The sequence below is a fragment of the Mesocricetus auratus genome, unplaced genomic scaffold (assembly GCF_017639785.1).
Source record: "Mesocricetus auratus isolate SY011 unplaced genomic scaffold, BCM_Maur_2.0 Super-Scaffold_100040, whole genome shotgun sequence".
NCBI classification, from domain to species: Eukaryota; Metazoa; Chordata; class Mammalia; order Rodentia; family Cricetidae; genus Mesocricetus; species Mesocricetus auratus.
In genome coordinates, this window is record NW_024429217.1 from 8,663,236 (window position 1) to 8,684,214 (window position 20,979).

Sequence of the window (20,979 nt, forward strand, 5' to 3'; positions counted from 1 at the left end):
CAAATGGACAACAACAAAAATATCATTTGTTAGAGAAGCCAGAGATAATCTAAACAGTGAATCTAAATATGGTTTTCTGAGTTTAAAAAGACTTTATATTGCCACTTCATTCCAAATATTCCATAAATGATATGAATTTTGAAGTAAATTACCAGGCTTACAATATGCAGATACCAAACACAAGATAGTTTGCAGTTGTTTGGAAATGTTATGAATTAGAAGCACCACACATTTTCCACATCTTCATAAATCTGAAATGAAATGTCAGCTTCATTGCAACAGGGAGAGATGAGTGATGTGCAAAGACACTGGAGTTCAGAAAAAAATTGAAAATTTTCAGATGAAATCCAGAAACATTATGAGAAGCATACAATGAATGTGAACATAAACACAAGCAAAAAATATTAAAGAAATGAGTGAGGTATATTCCAACCCAGCAGGACTTTTGATAAAAGAAAAGGGAAAGTACTGTTGAACTCACAGGTGGTCACCTGGGATACAGCAAAGATAAAGCTTTGGATGGGGGACTTGTGATTTGTACAGCATGCTGACACTGGCTAGGCAATCAGCTCTCCTAGAAAGCTCTCTGATGCTGGGATAAGAGGTCATCTTGAAAGGAGGCCTTGCAGTCAAATTTGGCAATGAAAAATAATCAGTCGAACATATGCTACAACACATATATAAGATCAAAGAGGAAAATGAAATATTGGAGACTGAAGCAAGGTTACATTTAAGGTACAGAAAACAAGAGCACAGGCCAGGTGGTTCTGATGGCCCATCAGGCTGTCCGAGGCAAGAACGCAGCTTTGACTACACAATGGATTTCAGACGAAGAACAGCTGACCCTGCCCAAGGAAAATAGAAAACAAATGATAAAATTGAAAAGAACTATCTTGCCCACGTGGAAATTAACCAAATCCAACCATCCAAGAAGATAGAAAAATGGGCTGGGATGGGAGCTACAGAAAGAATTTTCTCATTGAAATAGCACAGACAATTTCCCAAATCTAGAGAAAGATGCTGACATCCAATTGGAGGCAGGAAGCCTTTCAGACCCCACTCAGACATGACCAGAAAATAAATATTTCCATATCACATGTTATAGTTGAAATTCAAAGAATACATAGGAGTAAATATCCACAATCAGTAAACAGTAACTTAGAGGAAAATAATCTCAAGTTTGTAACAGATCTATCCACTGAAATGCTAAATTAGAGAAAAATATAAGAACACTCATGAGCAACCCAGGATTCCAACTCAACAGTTGGAAAATGGACCACAAAATGAAGGCCTCCCAGCAACAGCCTTACACAAGCAATACCCAGCCAGCAAGCCAACAAGAGAGATCACACTTCAAGGAATCCTTCACGGATAACAAATATAACCAGAGTACATGGGAAGACCAAATTACATAAGAAAAATGGATGAACAAATGGTGGTTGGGGAGTAACGAGCTATGTTCTAATTGGTAGACCAACAAACTCCTAATGTACAAGGGAGAAGAAGAAGAAAACCTTACTCAAAATTATGAGGAGGAGTGAAAGAGAATTCTAGGAAGCAGCACATGTCTCCAAGTAACAACAATAAATTCACCTCACCACATATATCCAATCAAACAACAGAATGGAGAACTAGAATTACAAGCAAAAGAGATCCAGGGTCTAGAGATATGGCATCTCTGAGACCACATGTTACACTTGCAGAGGACCTGGGTTCAGTTTTTAGCACCTACATGGAAGTTTACCAATCCCCCATAACACCAGTCCCATATGTTCAATGCACTTCTGGCGTCAAAGACTCATGCATGTATATGGTATACATAAACCCATGCAAGAACTTATTTAAAATAGAAATAATCAAAATATCCAAAACAAGACTCATCTAGTTGGTGTAACTAAGAAATATACTATATTAGCCAAGGATTTTATATATCGATATACTTTGCCTTCTGCTTGGTGGACATCATGAAATACGGGAAGAAAAAATGTAAAAGCCAAAGGATAGAGAGTCAGCATTCCAGTGTGACAGGGTAATAGAACTCCTGAGGCTCCCCATTCCTAGGAGAGGAGGTATTGGTGGTTGATGGGAGCTGAGGAAGGGACAATTGTTTTTATTTGGAGATGAGGCTCATGACAGGGTGCCCAGGCCCCAGTAGATGCCCAAATCTATGAACAGCTGGGCAGCACTAATTGAACACAGGGAGGTATTGTTGATAAAGTTGTGAGTAAGACCATTTCAGGAGTCCTGGGAGGGAGACAGAAGGAATGCATATAATCAAAATACCTCCTATACATATATGAATTTTCTACAAATAAGTAGAAATAGTTTTATTCAAAATGAGTAATGAGTCACTCTGCTACCAGCTAAATATTCACAAATGTTTGGTTTGCATCTCCATTATATGCAACCTACAAAAAACCAATCTCACCTGAACTGCAATGCAATAGCAAATACATTCAATAGTTTAGTGACAGATAGATTATAATTGGAAGATTGTAGAAAAATTCTGGGGAAAAACAAGGGAATGAGCTAAGAAAAGAATGATAGATGAAATAGGTGACAATAGAAAACCACATTCAGGGAGAAATAGACAATCTGTTTTCAAAGGAGCAAGCAAATGCCATGAAATAGTATGGATGTGGACACCCATTTTGATAAAACAAGAGACTTCAAGTGCCCTGTTAAAGGTCTTGCAGTCTACTTCTTGAGGCAATTCCAGGAACAGTCAGCATGGCTATTCACCATGAAAAAGTGCTTGGGAAATGAGACTACTCCATTCTGCAAAGCAGTTTGTAGTTGGAAGAGGAATTGACTGAGCTTTTCCATTTCATTATTATAACCTTAAATAGCACATGTTCTTGAAATGATCTTAGAGCATTTTCTCACAGTAAACATATTTATTATGTATTTTGCAGAGACTAAGTCCATGGCTCCAACTTCAGAAGATTACAACATTAAGTCTAGTATTAACAAATGATTTGCCCTGATTTACCCTAAAGTGTGCCAGAAATCCTGGACATTCCCACAGCTCTAATATTCAAAGAACAAAGCCTAATCTTTGGGGGCATTTTTAATATTCAAATTTGATTTGATAACATGTGTTTCCTGAAATAAACAGTTGTTTCAACCACTATGTTGATACAAATGTTTGCACTCTTGCAAAATCGTGGATAGCCTGTATTTGTCAACAGTCCCACATGCCAGCTGCCACTAAGTCTTAGGGAGATGGAGGTAATGTTTGGACAGAAGGGAAGAGTGCAGATGGGACAAATCCCACAAGGATAGCATTACTGCTTCTGGAAATCAACATAGTGGTCAGGATTCTCCATGGATATTTCCAACACAATTTGTTTTTTTTCCTATAGCTTCATTATGAAAGTACCAGAGAAAAGGAACATGACTTCTACACAAAACGATAAGAGTAAAAGAGAGGCCATGTATATCTATGGCTTTCCCTGACTGTGAACGCATTTTTGAAGGAAGCTTTGGTAAGATTTGATGTGATATTTGTAGAGTTTCTGCTTAAATACCAACTGAAGTTCAAAAGTAGCTTTGAAAAACTAATATCTTTTGAAAGCATTAGTCATAATTTCTCATTTTCTTGGTTTTTCTTCTGGAAAATAACACCTCATTATTTTATATTTCACATGACAAGTGTTTTGAAGGCATTTTTCTTAATGTCTTTTGAAAACAGTGTAACTGTATAATTTCTCATCATGCATATATTCAAGAAAAGAAATTAAAATATATATTCAGAATGACTGTCATGTCCCAGTAATGATGCTGAAAATGATTCATCACATCACAACTCAATTCTGTTTTAAGACTGCCACGAGACATACATCACAAGTAGCCATCCAAATAGTATATAACCTGTTATCACTCCATCTCATTTTCTCCTGAGTATTGGTTTCTTCTTCCAGTACCAATTCATATCCCTTTTAATTCTCAGACTCCTCATTGGTAAGCTAAACCCCATTTTAGCAGCATTTAGTGTATTTCAATAAAACTATGAAAACTTGCTGCTAAATTCCAAAGTTACTAAAGTTAAAAATCCAGTAGACAGTTGTATACTAATCTATCTCAGTCCTCTGGGTATATGTTGATGGTTTACGTTTGGTACCATATTCCCATAAAACAGACATCTACCAACTTCAGAATCCTAATGTTACTTGGACTACATATGTTGCTTAGCAATATGTGCATATAATTACCCAAACACAAAAGCCAGTACCTTATGAGGCCTTTCAGGGATCATATGTGATTCAACAGAGATTTTAAACAGAGGTTGCTTCTCCTTTACGTGGAGGAGTGGCTAGTTCACCATAATTATAGACCCACAATAGACAAATACCAAATGTGTTACAGGAAAAATAGCCTAAGATTTATGTGTAGGCAGGTTGACACTTAAACACAAAATAATTCCTAGAACACCATAGTGTGCTTAATACTTTTGTGGAGTCTTGGTGAAAAGGAGATCCACATGAATAAAGTGTGTCAAGGTTGTACAGTTTAGGCTGCACAGATTTGTACCTGGTACAAATAATGTGATTAGGGTAAATATACTAAATATAGTCTTCTACTTTTGATAATTAGAACATTCATGAAATTTTGGTAGCATTTTAGGACTATCAAATGATCTTAATAGCTTATGCTACTTAAAAAGTGCAATACTTGCTTTTAGGTTTTAAATACAATTTTAAATTTATTTTACTGGTTTATTGAAAATTTCCCCCTTACTCTGCCACTGCGCCAATGGGTTTAGTTAGTGTTATTTACAGAGTCATGGTTCAATTATCAGTACCTTTTTATTTATTATGTAACTGAACTATGAATTAAGAGAAATGAACATCATAAATCTTAAGATAGCCAGTGTGGTAGAACAGTTTTAGATATGACTAGAAAAAAAAACTAGATTAAATCCATGTCCAGAATTTGTAGTTATCACCTTGATCTCTCAGGACACTGTCTGACCTCCACTAGGGACCTATACTCTGTCTTCAGTATGTATGTGGATTTCTCTTTTGACTGTAATCTCGATGAATACCCTGGTATATGTATGACAGCTAAGTCAATTTCTTGCTATAGAATAAATCCATGAGGCCATATTAATGTCTGTGGTCCATGCAGCCAGTAAGGATCATGCATGGGTCTGTGGTCCTGCTGCAGCTGTAGGCCATCTTGATGTCAGTGGCAGGTGTTATCACTGAAGGTCAGATGGATGTCCTTTGTCTATGCTGCTTCTGGAAGCCATGATGATACCCATGGGCTGTGCTGCTGTGGGAAGTCTTATTGATGTCTGTAGCCTGTAATGCTACCAAAGAACATGATGGTGTCTGTAGTCAGTGCAGCATACAAGGTCTGTGTTGGTTTGAATGGCCTATGGTGCCACCTGAGACCATGTTGATGTTTGTGGGCAGTATGCCACTGGGGACCATATTTGAATTCATCTCGTGTGTTTCCCCAAAGGCCGTGTGGATATCCTTGTCCTGTGCTGATGTCAAGGGCCATCTGCGGTAGAGACATATTTTAAGTGTTGATGTCTACGGTCTGTACTGCCGGCCCAGAGCATGCTGAAATCCACAACATGTGTTAATGCCACAGACCATGTGGATGTCCGTGGTCCCATCTGTTACCAAAAACTATGTGGAAATCTATGATCTGTGCTCCCGCTGACTGTAAAGGGCAAGGAAGCTACTTTTGCCATGTTCTTGTTGAGTGCAGACTCACAGTTGGGAAAAAAGGGACATGAAAGGTTTCTGTGACAATCAATCCCCTTGTCCCTCCTAAAGTAACAGTCTAGACAGGAAGCCATTGAAAAGAACTCTTAAACATTGTGATGAGGATGCCCAAGTGTAGAACTCCATAACTGGGGCTTCTGGCAGGGGTATAGGTAGGAAAGGACTTGGTTTTCTTTAAGAGACTGGCTACTGGCAATTTGATGGTGTGATAGTCAGTATGTAGGCAACAGAAATTGGACTTGTATTTTGTTTTTATTTTCTTCTCCTTTGGAGGGCTAGGTTATAAGGGTGGGGTGGAACTTTGATGACTGAGAAGTGAGTGTGACCAGGGTGCATGGTGTGAATTTCCCAAGTAATCAATAAAAATATTACATTAGAAAAAATGAGAGGAAGTCCAATCCAAATTAAGGGGCCTTTTCTTTCCACATGGATGTGAAAGTTATGGATAGAACAACTCAGTTTCACACAAATGAGCACTAACTTGCAGCATTTCACTGCCACATAAAATATACTACCCATGTAAAACCACACTCACACACACTCACACAAATACTCACATATACACACATATAGGCTTACAAACATGCAAACATACCATATACACACTAAACACACATGCACACACACACACCAAACAACCATAAATAAACACACACTGCAGCACAGGCATACATGCCCTACACAGGAATGCACACTTGGAATGAGCGCCCCTGAATGACAATTGTGTATTAGGGTTAACTGTATTTGGAGACAGGGTTCATTTGGCTTATTTGCACTTTATATATCTAATAAATTAGAGTATTTATTCCACTTTTGAAATATGCCTGATGATTAGGATAATAACAAATGAAACTTCAACACATGAATACATAAACACACCCTAGATATTTTAATAAAGATGAAACCATTAATATTTTCTATAAAATGTATGGTTAATATATACAAATATGGTCCATTAAAAAGTGTTAACATTTATGTATAAAAATACTATCCTAGAGATAATCCTATAAATTCACTCTATACAAAGTATCCAAGTATATGTGAATATTTTCAGTCTTAAAAATATAGCATTTGTACACAAAGAAAATTCATTGAACTATAAAGAAAAATGAGATAATGAAATTTTCAGGTAAGTGGATTAATGAGGACAATATTTATTTATTTTTTAAGTTTAAATTTAGATAAGAAACAAGGTTGCTTCACAAGTCAGTTCCAGGTCCCTCTCCAATTCCTTCCTCCACACCTACCGTGCCCTCCCCCCAACCCCCTCCATTAGCCCCTCATTTCCCCAGGGAGGGTGAGGCCCGCCATCGGAGTGTCCACAATCTGTCATTTCATATAGGGCAGGGCCTAGACCCTTCCCCAAGAGTTCAGGGTGAGAGTGCACCTCACATTGTTGGATGGGAGTCCAAAGTCCGTGTGTATACTCAGGATGGATACTGATATGCTGCCCAAGGTTCAATAGATTACCTAGGCCTCCTCACTGACACTCACATTCAGGGGGTCTTGATCAGTCCCATGCTGGATTCCCAGGCTGACGCCTGGGATTCAAGAGTTAACCTTTGTCAGGTGAGCTATTTCTGGGGTTTAAACTAGCCCAGTCTTAATCCCTTTGGTCACCAGTCCTCCCTCTCTGCTACTAGCTTTCTTGACTTCAGCTCAGTACTTAACCAAGGGAGTCTGCCTCTTCTTCGATCAGACACTGAATGAAGGTTCTGTTTCCCAGACTCTCTGGCCATGGGATTGTAGGCTGGCACTCCCCAGATCTATGTCTAAAATCCATATATGAGAGAGTACATGCCATGTTTCCCTTTTTGTGACTGGGTTACCGCACTCAGGATGGTTTCTTCTAGTGTCATCCATTTGCCTGCGAATCTCAGGATTCCATTGTTTTTTTTCTGCTGAATAGTACTCCATTGTGTAAATATACCACATTTTCTCTATCTACTCTTCGGTTGAGGGACATCTAGGTTGCTTCCAAGTTCTGGCTACTACAAATAATGCTGCTATGAACATAGTGGAACAGACATCCTTGTTGTATGAATGGGCATCTTTTGGATATATGCCTAAGAGTGGAGTTGCTGGGTCTTGTGGTAGGTTTATTCCCATTTTTCTGAGGAATCTCCATACTGATTTCCAAAGTGGCTGAACCAGTTGGCACTCCCACCAGCAATGGAGGAGTGTCCCCTTTCACTACAGCCTCTCCAGCATAAATTGTCATTGGTGTTTTTGATTTTAGCAATTCTGACAGGAGTGAGATGGTATCTCAGAGTTGTTTTGATTTGCATTTCCTGTATGGCTAAGGATGTTGAGCACTTTAACAAGTGCCTCTCAGCTATTTTAGACTCCTCTATTGAAAATTCTCTATTTAGTTCTGCAGCCCACTTTTTAATTGGGCCCTTTGATGTTTTGGAGACATGCTTCTTGAGTTCTTTGTAAATTTTGGAGATCAATCCTCTGTCAGATGTGGGATTAGTGAATATTTTTTCACATTCTGTGGGCTGCCTTTTTGTCTTGCTGACTGTATCCTTTGCCTTACAGAAGCTTCTCAGTTTCAGGAGGTCCCATTTATTAATTGTTGATCTCAATGTCTGTGCTAGTGGTGTTATGGTCAGGAGGCTGTCTCCTGTACCAATTCGTTCAAGGGTACCACCCACTTTCTCTTCTAAGAGGTTCAGTGTGGCTGGATTTATGTTGAGGTCTTTGATCCATTTGGACTTAAGTTTTGTGCATGGCAATAAACATGGATCGATCCTCATTCTTTTACATGCAAGCCTCCAGTTATGCCAGCACCATTTGTTGAAGATGGTTTCTTTATTCCATTGTATATTTTTAGCTTCTTCGTCAAAGATCAGATGTTCGTACGTGTGTAGGTTAATATCCGGGTTTTCAATTCGATTCCATTGGTCTACCAGTCTATTTTTGTGCCAATGCCAGGCTGTTTTCAGGACTATAGCTCTATAGTAGAGCTTGAGGTCAGGGATGGTGATGCCTCCGGACGTTGCCTTGTTGAACAGGGTTGTTTTGGCTATCCTGGGTCTTTTGTTTTTCAATACAAAATTGATTATTGTTCTTTCAAGGTCTGTGAAGAATTGTGCTGGGATTTTAATGGGGATTTCATTGAATCTATAGATTGCTTTTGGCAGGATTTCGATTTTTACTACATTGTTCCTACCTATCCAAGAGCATGGGAGATCTTTCCATTTTTTGAGGGCTTCTTTGATTTCTTTCTTTAAAGATTCAAAGTTCTTGCGATACAGGTCTTTCACTTGTTTGATTAGCGTTGCCCCAAGTTATTTTATGTTGTTTGTGGCAATTGTAAAGGGTGATGTTTCTCTGATTTCTCTTTCAGCCCTTTTATCATCTGTATATAATAGGGCTACTGATGTTCTTGAGTCGATCTTGTAGCCTGACACTTTGCTGAAGGTGTTAAACAGCTGTAAGAGTTCCCTGGTAGAGTTCTGTGGGTCATTGGTGTAAACTATCATATCATCTGCAAACAGTGAAAGTTTGACCTCTTCCTTCCCAATTTGTATCCCCTTCGTCCCCCTTTGTTGTAGTATGGCAATGGCTAGAACTTTAAGTACCATGTTGAAAAGGTATGGAGAGAGTGGACAGCCTTGTTTTGTTCCTGATTTTAGAGGAATGGCGTTGAGTTTCTGTCCATTTAGTTTGATGTTGGCTATTGGTTTAGTGTATATAGCTTTTATTATGTTTAAGTATGTCCCTGTTATCCCAGATCTCTTCAAGTCCTTTATCATGAAGGGGTGCTGGATTTTGTCAAAGGCTTTTTCAGCATCTAGTGAGATGATCATGTGATTTTTGTTTTTCAGCTTGCTTATATGGTGGATTACGTTAATGGATTTTCATATGTTGAACAATCCCTGCATCCCTGGGATGAAACCTACTTGATCCTGGTGAATGATTGTTTTGATGTGTTCTTGGATCTGATTTGCCAGTATTTTATTGAGTATTTTTGCATCATGTTCATGAGGGATATTAGTCTGAAGTTCTCTTTCTTAGTCGTGTCTTTGTGTGGTTTGGGGATCAATGTTATTGAAACCTCATAGAAAGAGTTTGGCAAAGACCCTCTTGGCTTCTATTGCATGGAATACTTTGAGAAGAATTGGTATAAGCTGATCTTTAAATTTCTGGTAGAATTCTGCACTGAGGCCATCTGGACCTGCATCTTTTTTGGTTGGGAGACTTTTGATGACTGCTTCTATTTCCATAGGGGTTATAGGTCTATTTAAATTGCTTATCTGTTCTTGATTTAGTTTTGGCAAATGATAGCTGTCCAGGAAGTCATCCATTTCCTTTAAATTTTCGAATTTTGTGGAGTACAGGTTTTCAAAGTGTGACCTGATGATTCTCTGGATTTCCTCAGAGTCTGTTGTTATATCCCCCTTTTCATTTCTGATTTTGTTAATTTGCATGTTCACACTCTGCTGTTTGGTAAGTTTGGACAAAGGTTTGTTTATCTTGTTGATTTTCTCAAACAACCAACTCTTCGTTGCTTTGATTCTTTGTATTGTTTTCCTAGTTTCTATTTTATTGATTTCAGCCCTCAATTTGATTATTTCATGGCGTCTACTCCTCCTGGGGGAGTTTGCTTCTTTGTGTTCTAGAGCTTTCATCTGTACTGTTAATTCTCTAGTATAACTGTTCTCCAGTTTCTTCATGTGTGCATTCAGTGCTATGAACTTCCCCCATAGCATTGCTTTCAAAGTGTGCCATAGGTTTGGGTATGTTGTGTATTCATTCTCATTGAATTCGAGGAAGTCTTTAATTTATTTTTTTATTTCTTCTTTGATCCAGGGATGGTGTAGTTGAGCATTAATCAATTTCCATGAGTTTGTAGGTTTTCTGCATTTTGTGTTGTTGTTGAATTCTAATTTTAAAGCATAGTGGTCTGCTAAGATGCATGGAGTTATTCCAATTTTTTTGTAGCTGCTGATGTTTGATATATTGCCAAGTATGTGGTCGATTTTTGAGAAGGTTCCATGTGGTGTTGAGAAGAAGGTATATTCTTTTTTATGTGGATGAAATGTTCTATAGATGTCTGTTAATCCCAGTTGGGTCATTACTTCTATTAGACCCTTTGCTTCTTTGTTAAGTTTCTGTCTGTTATTCCTGTCTAGTGGCGAGAGTGGTGTGTTGAAATCTCCCACTATAACTGTGTGGGGCTTTAGATGTGATTTAAGTTCTAATAATGCTTCTTTTACGAATGTGGATGCCTTTGTATTTGGAGCATAGATGTTCAGGATAGACACTTCATCTTGGTGGGTTTCACCTGTGATGAGTATGCAATGACCTCCTTCATCTCTTTTGATTGATTTTATTTTAAAGTCTAGATTGTTAGATATTAGGATTGCCCCCCCTGCTTGTTTCTTGGGTCCATTTGATTGAAAATTTTTTCCCAACCTTTAACTCTCAGGTAATGTTTCTCTTTGACGGTAAGGTGTGTTTCTTGTATGCAGCAGAAGGAAGGGTTCTGTCTTCGAATCCATTCTGCTTGCCTGTGACTTTTTATGGGTGAGCTAATGCCATTAATGTTGAGGGATATTAATGACCATTGATTGATCATCCTTCTTCGATTTGCAATGGTTGTTGGTGGTGGAATTATGTGTAGAATTTCACCCCTTTGTTGTTTTGGCTTTTGGTAGATAGGGATTCTCTAATGCCTATGTTGTTCTGGTTGTAGTTAGCTTCCTTGGGTTGGAGTTTTCCTTTCAAAATTTTCTGTAGGGCTGCGGTAGTGGATACGTATTGCTTGAATCTAGTTTTGCCATGGAATATCTTGTTTTCTTCGTCTATAGTGATTGAGAGCTTTGCCGGGTATAGTAGTCTGGGCTGGCATCCATGGTCTCTTAGTGTTGATAGAATATCTATCCAGGACCTTCTGGCTTTCAGAGTTTCCATGGAGAAGTCAGGTGTCATTCTGATAAGTCTGCCTTTGTATGTTACTTGACCTTTTTCCTTAGCTGCTCTTAATATTCTTTATTTATTCTGTATATTTGGGGTCTTGATTATTATGTGGCAAGGCGATTTTTTTGTGGTCCACTGTTTTTGTTGTTCTGTAAGCTTCTTGTACCTTCATTGGCATGTCTTTCTTAAGTTTGGGATAGTTTTCTTCTATGATTTTGTTGAATATGTCTTCTGCCCCTTTGAGGTGGTTTTCTTCTCCTTCTTCTATGCCTATTATTTTTAGGTTTGGCCTTTTCATGGTGTCCCATATTGCCTGGATGTTTTTGTTAAGGATTCATTGGACTTAAGGTTTTCTTTGGTTGATGAATCCATTTCTCCTAGTGTATCTTCTACACTTGAGATTCTCTCTTCCATCTCTTCTATTCTGTTGGTAATGCTTGTATCGGTAGTGCCTGACTGTTTGCCCAGCTTTTCTACTTCCTGCCTTTCTTCAGATTGTGTTTTTTTATTGTCTCTATTTCAGTTTTCAACCCTTGCAGTGTTTGCATTGCTTCTTGCAATTTTCAGTTTATCTTTTCGTCCATTTGTTGCCTTTTATGAATTTTTTGGTTTGTTCTTTCCTCCATTTCTTGCATTTTTTGTTTGCTTTTTGTTTCATTTCTTGCATTTTTTGCTTTGTTTCTTCTTCCATTTCCTGTCTTTTTTTGGCTAGTGTCTTCTTCCATTTCTTTCATGTTTTGCTTTGTTTTTTCTTCCATTTCTTGCATTTTTTGCTTTGTTTCTTCTTCCATTTCCTGCTTTTTTTGGTATGTTTCTTCTTCCCCTTCTTGCATTTTTTGTTTTTGTTGTTTCTTCCATTTCTTTGAGGGATTTTCCTATATCCTCTTTTAGGGCCTCTATCATTTTCATGAAAGTGGTTTTAAGGTCATTCTCTTCTGCTTTGTTCACATTGGAATGTTGGAATCTTGCTGGTGTGGAGTCTCTAGAATCTGGTGGTGTCATATTTGTTTTTCTGTTGCTGAGTGTGTTTTTGCATTGTCTCTTTCCCATCTTTTCTTCTAGTGGGTGCAGAAAGATCCCCTTACTGGTCTGTGGACCAGAGTTCCCTTTTGGTGGGTGCTAGCAAGTCCAATAATCTGGTGGTGCTTCTATTCCTTGTCCAATGAGGACAATATTATACAAAGTATGGTAACCCCAACTCAGAAAGACAAATGATATCTTGGCTTTGAATATTTAAGTGTGTGTGTTGACATAAAAACAGCTCTCACCTCAATTGGGATAAGAAATAATATATGACCATAGCCTTGTAACACAGACTCATGTTACCTCTAATTCCCTGTCCCATGGAGTCTTGGTTAGGGTTTATATTGCTAGGAAGAAACACCATGACACACAAGTAAGTGTGGGAGGCAAGGGTTTATTTTTAGGCTTTCATTTCAGCATTGCTTTTCATCATTGAAGAAAGTCAGGACATGGAAGTCAGATAGGGCAGGAACTGATGCAAAGACAATGGGGAGGGGGGGAAGCTGCTTACAGACTTTCTTCCCATGGCTTGTTCAGCCCATCTTCTTTGACTAAGAGCCCTTTAATCATTAAAACAGGAATTGCCTTACAGTTGGATCTCATAGAGGTATTTCCTCTGCTGAGACTTCTTCTTCTTATGACTATAGCCTGTGTCAAGTTGACACACAAAACCACCAAACATATGAGGTGAATGGAATTTCATGAAGTTTTTAGTGTTACAGATCAAAGAAATTCATATAACAAAGCACACTTCAAATGCTTTAGTGGGAAACCTCTGCCACTACACTTCAATGCTACCTGATGATATTTTAGGAGTTTCATTTATTATTCATATGAAATTAGGCCAGGTACAAGGTCGACAAGCAAGGCTGGTACAGATAGCTCAAAATAAATTGCAATTCGTCTGTGGAGCTGCAACACTGAAACTTCTCCACAGTCCTTGAAGTTTGAGTACAAGGTGCCATTTTTTTCAGCGTATGTGTGTGTGAGAAAGAGAGAGGTGTGTGATGTGATGTGTGTGTGTGTGTGTGAGACCTTTGATATTAATCAAGATGGTCATGAGAAAAGAGAATGAGATATTGAAAAGCCTGACACTTTCTTTGATTGATAAAAAATAAATAAATGCAGAATATTACTCAGACAAATAAAAGATCAGTAGGTTAGTTATACTTTTGTCAGTTCCTGCAATGTAAGGAGGTATCTTTATCAACATGTTATATTTAGCTTGAATTTTTCCTTTGGCTTTTGATATTTAGATATTTATATCTGATTATTATAATAAATAATTTCAACTCATGGAAAATGCCATCTAATAATATTTCCATCGTAATTTAGAGTACATTAAAGTTAAAAAGTCATCCTGAGACTGATTGCTTTTCCTTACAGCACTACATTATTTTAAATATTTGTTGTTCCAATTTTTGAATGTCCCATGATGTTGTACATATTTCTGAAATACTGAGGATTGCTTAATGCTTATCTAGCTTATATCATGATCAAATCACAATAATTCATTTTTGTATCTTCCCCACACATTTTACACTTCTCTGTTTAGGGACCCCCAAACCCTTCCAGGTATTTTCAAATGTATGTTAAGTTGTCGAAGCTTATGCTTCCTGTTCTGCCGAGATCTAAACACCATTCTTCCTATAGAATTTTGTTTTGGTAACTCTTATCCATTCTCCAACACTCCTCTTACTCTTTTCATACTTTTATAACAGCTATTTTGTTATTTTATAGTATGGGAACCAGAAAGTACTCTTGTATGCTTCGTGATACAGGAAAGATCATTTGTATTCTTTTTCATTTTTCTGATGAGACATCTGTGGATGGGCAGCTCACAGGAAATAAACAAGGATGAACCTATGGCTGTCATTTTCCAAGAGGTATCTATTATCAAACTGCCTTCTGAATTCATACCCCTCTGCCTGAAGTTTAGTAGAACTTTCAGACTTTATCAGGGATGTTTCTTTGTGCAGTAAAGACTGGTTATTAGAAACTAACAGCTGGTCCACATGTGGAAAAGAAGTAAATGTGGAGTGCTTAGCAGCAAATTAGACACTGATATCATTACACTCACACTAAAGGTTCAGGGTCCACTGCAGAATACTTCAGGGAGGAATGGAACAAAACAAAACAGCGTCTTCTGTATTCATGAACTTGCAGCAGTTGTAGTTGCCTGCATAAGATCTCCACCAGGAGAAGCCAGTAAATGTTCTATTATGGAGTGGAAGGCATGCACCCCTAACTAAGAAGCTATGGAGAGTAGATGTCTTCTGGAGAGGAGGTTAGTTTTCCTACAGGATGTGACTCCTGGTAGGTGTACCATGTGCTAGTGGATGGATCCATACTTGGGAGTATATGGGCAGCACAAATTGTAGTACATGGATCATCAAGAAAGAAAGCACGAAGTTGAGAGGTAGGGCAATAGGGTCAGATATTGCAGCAATTAAAGAGGGAGCTAGGGGTGAACATGATCAAAATATATAGTATGAAATTCTCAAAGAATGAATAAAGCACATTTTAAAACAAATCATCTTGTAAAAATAAATAATACTCTGGCAGAAAAGAAAATGGAATGACACTCCTCATGAGACTTCTTTGTTCCCAATACATGTTCTTGTACTTTTTCCTCTATCACTTGTCTTTTGCTGTTCTGTGCTGTTCCTCTGTCATTACTCCCAAGTCACTTCAGAACCAGCCATCTCCTTTGTAAGATGTAGAGTGTAATTACTTGTCTATTGTACTTGTTTGACCAGTGACAGCTTCATTCATCCTTGCTGCTGTTATCTGGCCATCTGTAACCTATGAAAAACCCTGTATTCATGTCCCAGGGACTCTTCATACTTCTTCTTATTGATTTTTACACTAAGGGTTTTATACATGCTTCAGCAAGCAGCATTTCTTAAAAATTCCATGTGATTAATCACCTTTTCTGTGATGAACTGCTGATTCTTGTCCTATTTTGCTCTGGTATTGACTTCAACACCATGGTGCCAGCTGCCTTTTGAGGTGTAACTTTTCAGGGACTGAATCTGTTGTCTTCTTTACTTCATGTTTATAATAGCTACTATGCTAAGGATGTCTACTCCTGCAGGAATAAGAAATACTATCATGTATGCCTCGATTCATGAGAACAGTCACCATTTTCAAGGAACTCTCATCAGTCTGAACTTCAGGGGCCAGTAGATCACAAGAACAGGAGATATAGCTTCTGTGTTCTATGCTGTTATGAGCCCCATGTTAAGCTCACTTACCTAAGAGACGAAGATTTGACTGAAGGCCTAAAACCCACAAGAAAACAATATTTCTAGTGAAGGACTTGACCTCAATTACAATGTGGTTCAACCAGAAAGGCCAGTGAGTATTAGGAGATGCAGCAAATGTTTAGGGCATACAAATGCATTACTTTTACCAATAGCATTTGATAACAACATCAAATTATTAAAGAAATACCATACTTTCTGGTGTTCTGAATTAAAGTCAGGGATTCTTACACCCACATATGTATTCCCATAGCAACTAAACCCTGAGGACAAGTAACAGGCCTCTAATGTTGTTCAAAGCAGAAGGAAGAAAACAATCCAGAAATAGGTCAGTGTCCCTCGGCAGAAAGATGTGAGCAGGGGACATTCCCTGTCAATATGCTTCAGTCTGTTAGCAGTCCCAGAGTTGTCTGTGATGGTTTTCCTTTGGCTGCATCCTTCATCCCTGACATCTGTGACTCTTTGATGGAGAATATGTTCTTGAATTCATTCATTCCTCACAGGAATGAGTTTTTGTCAGAGAAATGATCACTGCCATCGATGAAGTCTTCATTTCTTATTTTCCCAATGAAATGAAAGCTCACTCTTACCTTAGGCTCATGACTAAGGACACTTATACCAATCTTAAAGACTTCCAAATATATTTTATTCAGTAAATTATGAAAGGTGTCTTCGGGTTCATGATTTGGGAGTTTTGTGCATTATGATGGTGAAGGAATTACAACAGGGCCAGGAGATCCTTTGCCACACTGCATTAGCAGTTAGGATGCAGAGCAAGGACATCCAGTACTCAGAGTAATTTCTTCATCTCATAAAGCTGAGAACAGACCATATAATGATACCACACATGTAGATCCTCTAATTATTCCATTTACCTCACAAGAATGCCCAGAATTTGCCTCCAAGGCATTCTAAATCCTATAAAGAAAGCAATTGATGTTAACCATTAATCAGTATGTCTATTTTTTATTTATCAATAATTTCTACTCTGACCAACACTGTGCTGGGTCCTCAATATTAAAGGTGTAAGCAAACTGATATTCCCTTTACAGACAAACTGTCAACTAAGAAGAAGACAGAAACCATATATGAAACATACCAATAACTAAAATTGTCTTTGACTTACCTATAAATCATGAGCCTTAGAGATTTAGTTTGTAAATCATGACATCTGCTCAATGGATAAACATGCTTTTTTTGCATGAGTCTTAGATGGAAATTATTTCATTTTTCCATGTTTTCTTGAAGAAATAGTTCATGTTTTCCACAAGATAATGTGTGATTTTCCATTATATTGATATGATCTAATTTGAAAAAAGTGTTCTCTCTAGCACTGTTTAATACCTAGTCACATTTAAAAATGATGGCTGTAACAAATTAGTACAATTCTCATTGAAGGTTATTCTCTTAGTTTAATTTCCCTTTAAAAAGATAAATAAATCATTCCAAGTTCCCTGCACACATCTTTGTATGTTTGACTGAAATGGATACTATGGTTTATCGGGAATGATTAGATCCTCCATAAAGGATAACCAGAGAAACTCTTCCCACCATTGTAAATTTAATTTGCGGTTCCTATTGTTTATGCCAACCCTTACATAATGTCTCTATTCTCAACAAAGTCTTAAATGATAACCCCAAGGATGTAATGATGACAGAGTTCCTTCCACATTGGTTACGTAGTAGGAAGTGGGCTTTAGACACCCCATGGAGGCTCCTGAGCATTGCACATTAAGGTCTCATCTCAGCACAGCAATAGGTCCCAACATCACAGCCATTTGCAAAGGAGAGATATCAATGTCAGAAGTAACATTTAGCTGCAGAAGCACAGGGTTATTAGGTAAGATCATCAACATTAACACATGTCAGGAATGTAACAGGATTCACAGAAATCATGAACCAGAGATAATTGTCCCCAAATTATATTTCTTATGTGCATGAGTCAGTGACAACTGGAAAACAACTAGAAATTCAGATATCATGACTAATTTTGCACATATCCACCACAGAAATGGAAATAGACCAAAAGATCTCAGAAGTTATGAAAGAAAAAGAATGTTAACTAAAAGAAAAATTTTACAGTGGTATTTCTGTAAATGAAAGAGAAGGAACATGTCTATATTTCTTTACTGTGATCTGAAGTTGAATGTTAATGTATGTCTTCATCCATATCTATTCTCCAGAAGAGATATAGATAGATAGATATGAACTGACAACACTAAGGAACCTAAGAGACACATACAACTAAATGTATTCCTCAGTTACCTATCAAATAAAACTTAATAGTGTAAACTGGTTTAAAGGACTTCAATCAGGACAACGGTGGCACACATCTTTAATACCAGAACTTGAGAGAGAAGCATGTGGATCTCTGAGTTCTAGATTAGTCTGGTCTCTAGAGAAAGTTCCAGGATAGCCAAGGCTATGCAGAGAGGAACCCTGGCTTGAAAAACAAATTAAAGTATTTCATAAGAAGTTTAAAGATTTTGAGAAGAAAATGAATTGACTACTGTAATTACATCACTGGCAAGGCTCACATTCTGAAATAAGCAAATGGAATGACCTTGTCATTTAGAGACCACCTTATAATTTATTGTTCACTTATGAATGTACTGTGACACTTGTGGTTTCAATGTGTAAAATTCCCAATTGAGAGAAATGTTATCTTATTTAGTGAATACTGTGATTATATTTTAAAAGAACCTAGTGAGCACACACAGACCCCAGTCTTAAAGCTTGGGAAACAGCATCGGACTGAACCAAAACCTCTGAATGCGTGTTTCAGTTAGGAGGCCTGCGAAGTCTTTGAGACTTTTAACAGTGGAACCAGTATTTACCCATAGTGTACAAATGAACTTCTGGAGCCTAATCCCTATGGAGGGATACTATTTCAGTCCCAATAAATGGAGGAGGGCCTAGACCCTCCACCAATGATGTAGCAGACTTGATGATTCCCTATAAAAGACCTCACTGCCCTTGGGGAGCAGAAAGTGGGTGGTTTTTGTGTGTAGGTGCTTGTAAGAGGCATAGGAGGATGAGAGGGAGGGGAACGAGGGGGATTAATGTATAAAATGATTGCTTATAAATAAAAAAGAAAAATAGAAATTAAGATGTTCTGAATTTATGAACTTCAGCATCCCTCTGAGACACATGTATGCAAGCAAAACTATACACACACACACACACACACACACACACACACACCACACTATAAAATAAAACAAGGATTTCATATTACATACTGAGTGAACTGGTTTCAGGCTTAGAATTTTATTGAAATGACTGATATTTTGTGGATTGTTTTTTATTTCTAACTCTTAAGAAAGTTTAATTCTTCAACCTTATTAAAGAATAGGTTTTTTCTAATAATTTAAGAAACAGAGTGTAGGATATTTTGTAAAAATTGTAAGATGTACTATGATTTGGAATGATGTTTTATATAAATATAAAAGTGATGACAGGGAACTGAAAAGATTGGATATGATAGTAGCCCAGTAAGTGAAGTAATCATGAGGACCAAAGTTTGATCCAGGTACCATGTGAAATAAGCTGGTATGGCAAAATGCTTGTCATCCCTGCTCTGGGGAAGGAGAGAAAGAATGAGCCTCCAGGCTCACTGGCCAGTCTAGAATACAGGGTGAGCTTCGAGTTTATAACAATGTTTGTCAAAGAAAATAATTAAACTAATATACTTAAAGTTGGCATGGATTAACTTCTGTTAAATGCCCACACATCCACAAATGCAGCACTCAAGTTATTTTCTAGAAAAAGTAAGCTTTGCTGAGACTATTTGAGGCCACACACAGTATTGCCAAGTAGAACTACATTTTCAATATGAAACATCATGGAAAAAATTCTTGCCATACAACATACATTTTAAGAATGTACTCCACAATCACAGGACCAAGTTAATAAATTCATTGAATTATCACAAAAACTCTAAGATATTTACAACCAGTGTCCCTACATTGCAGGTTAGAGAAACTAAAAATGGATAATGTTGTCTTATGAAGATGTAACAAGATTACCTAAACTGAGATTATTGTGTCCATACTATTTGTTCAGAGCCATTCATGCTTAACCACTATGCTGCAGCAGCTTTTACAAAGTATGTTTGAAGTTACCAAGCAGAATGACATATATGCATACATGTAGAAGTTGTTATTCTGGATTTTTAAAACCTCTATCTAATGAATGCAGTATCAAATATTTATGAAGTTCTTGAACTGATGAATTGTCTCTGGTGAAGGATCATGGATGCCAGATTAACCACCCCTTCCTGTGTGCAGCGTTCAGTTACCTTTGGTCTCACTTAGTACAGGGAAAGAGATTACAAAAATGACATGGAGTTATTGTGGAAACACTCTAAGAATGATGATTTTGGTAAAACAGGTTGGCAGCAAAGCATGACATGAGACAGGATAACATGCTTAAGGTTCACTCCTTCCCTTGGTTTCAGGATAGGGACTCAAGATCTTACCGTTTGAGCATGTAAGTATCTCTCATGCTGCCATGAACCTGCACATGAAAAAATTTAGCTCTGTGCACCACCAGCAAGTGTTTTTCCTGAAGTAACCTTCTAAGACACAGAACACAGAATAGGGCAATTTCTTAAGCTTCTAAAGCTGACTCTGTGCCATGTTTAAATTGACCTGTGAATAAAGAGCTGCATAACTTCTGCTATAATCTGATCTTGGGGAAGGCATCAAGTTCACTCAGCCACATACTGAAGATCCTACACCCAATGTCAGCTCTGGTTTGAGCTGGATTTACATTTTTTCACTAAATGAACATGAGGTAAGCCCTTTTCTTTGATCTCTCTAACTCTAAAATGCCATTTACCACGAGACATTAAGCAGCGTTTATGAAGACCTATAAAGCTTGTCGAAATTTGAACTCAGTGTATACCCCGAGCCTAGTCTCTCCTGATGCACACCCCAAAGTAAAATTGAGTTGGGTTACCACGTCACTTCTTCCACTTGGGGAGTCCCTCCTTTCCTAATATATGAGGAGATGAGGAG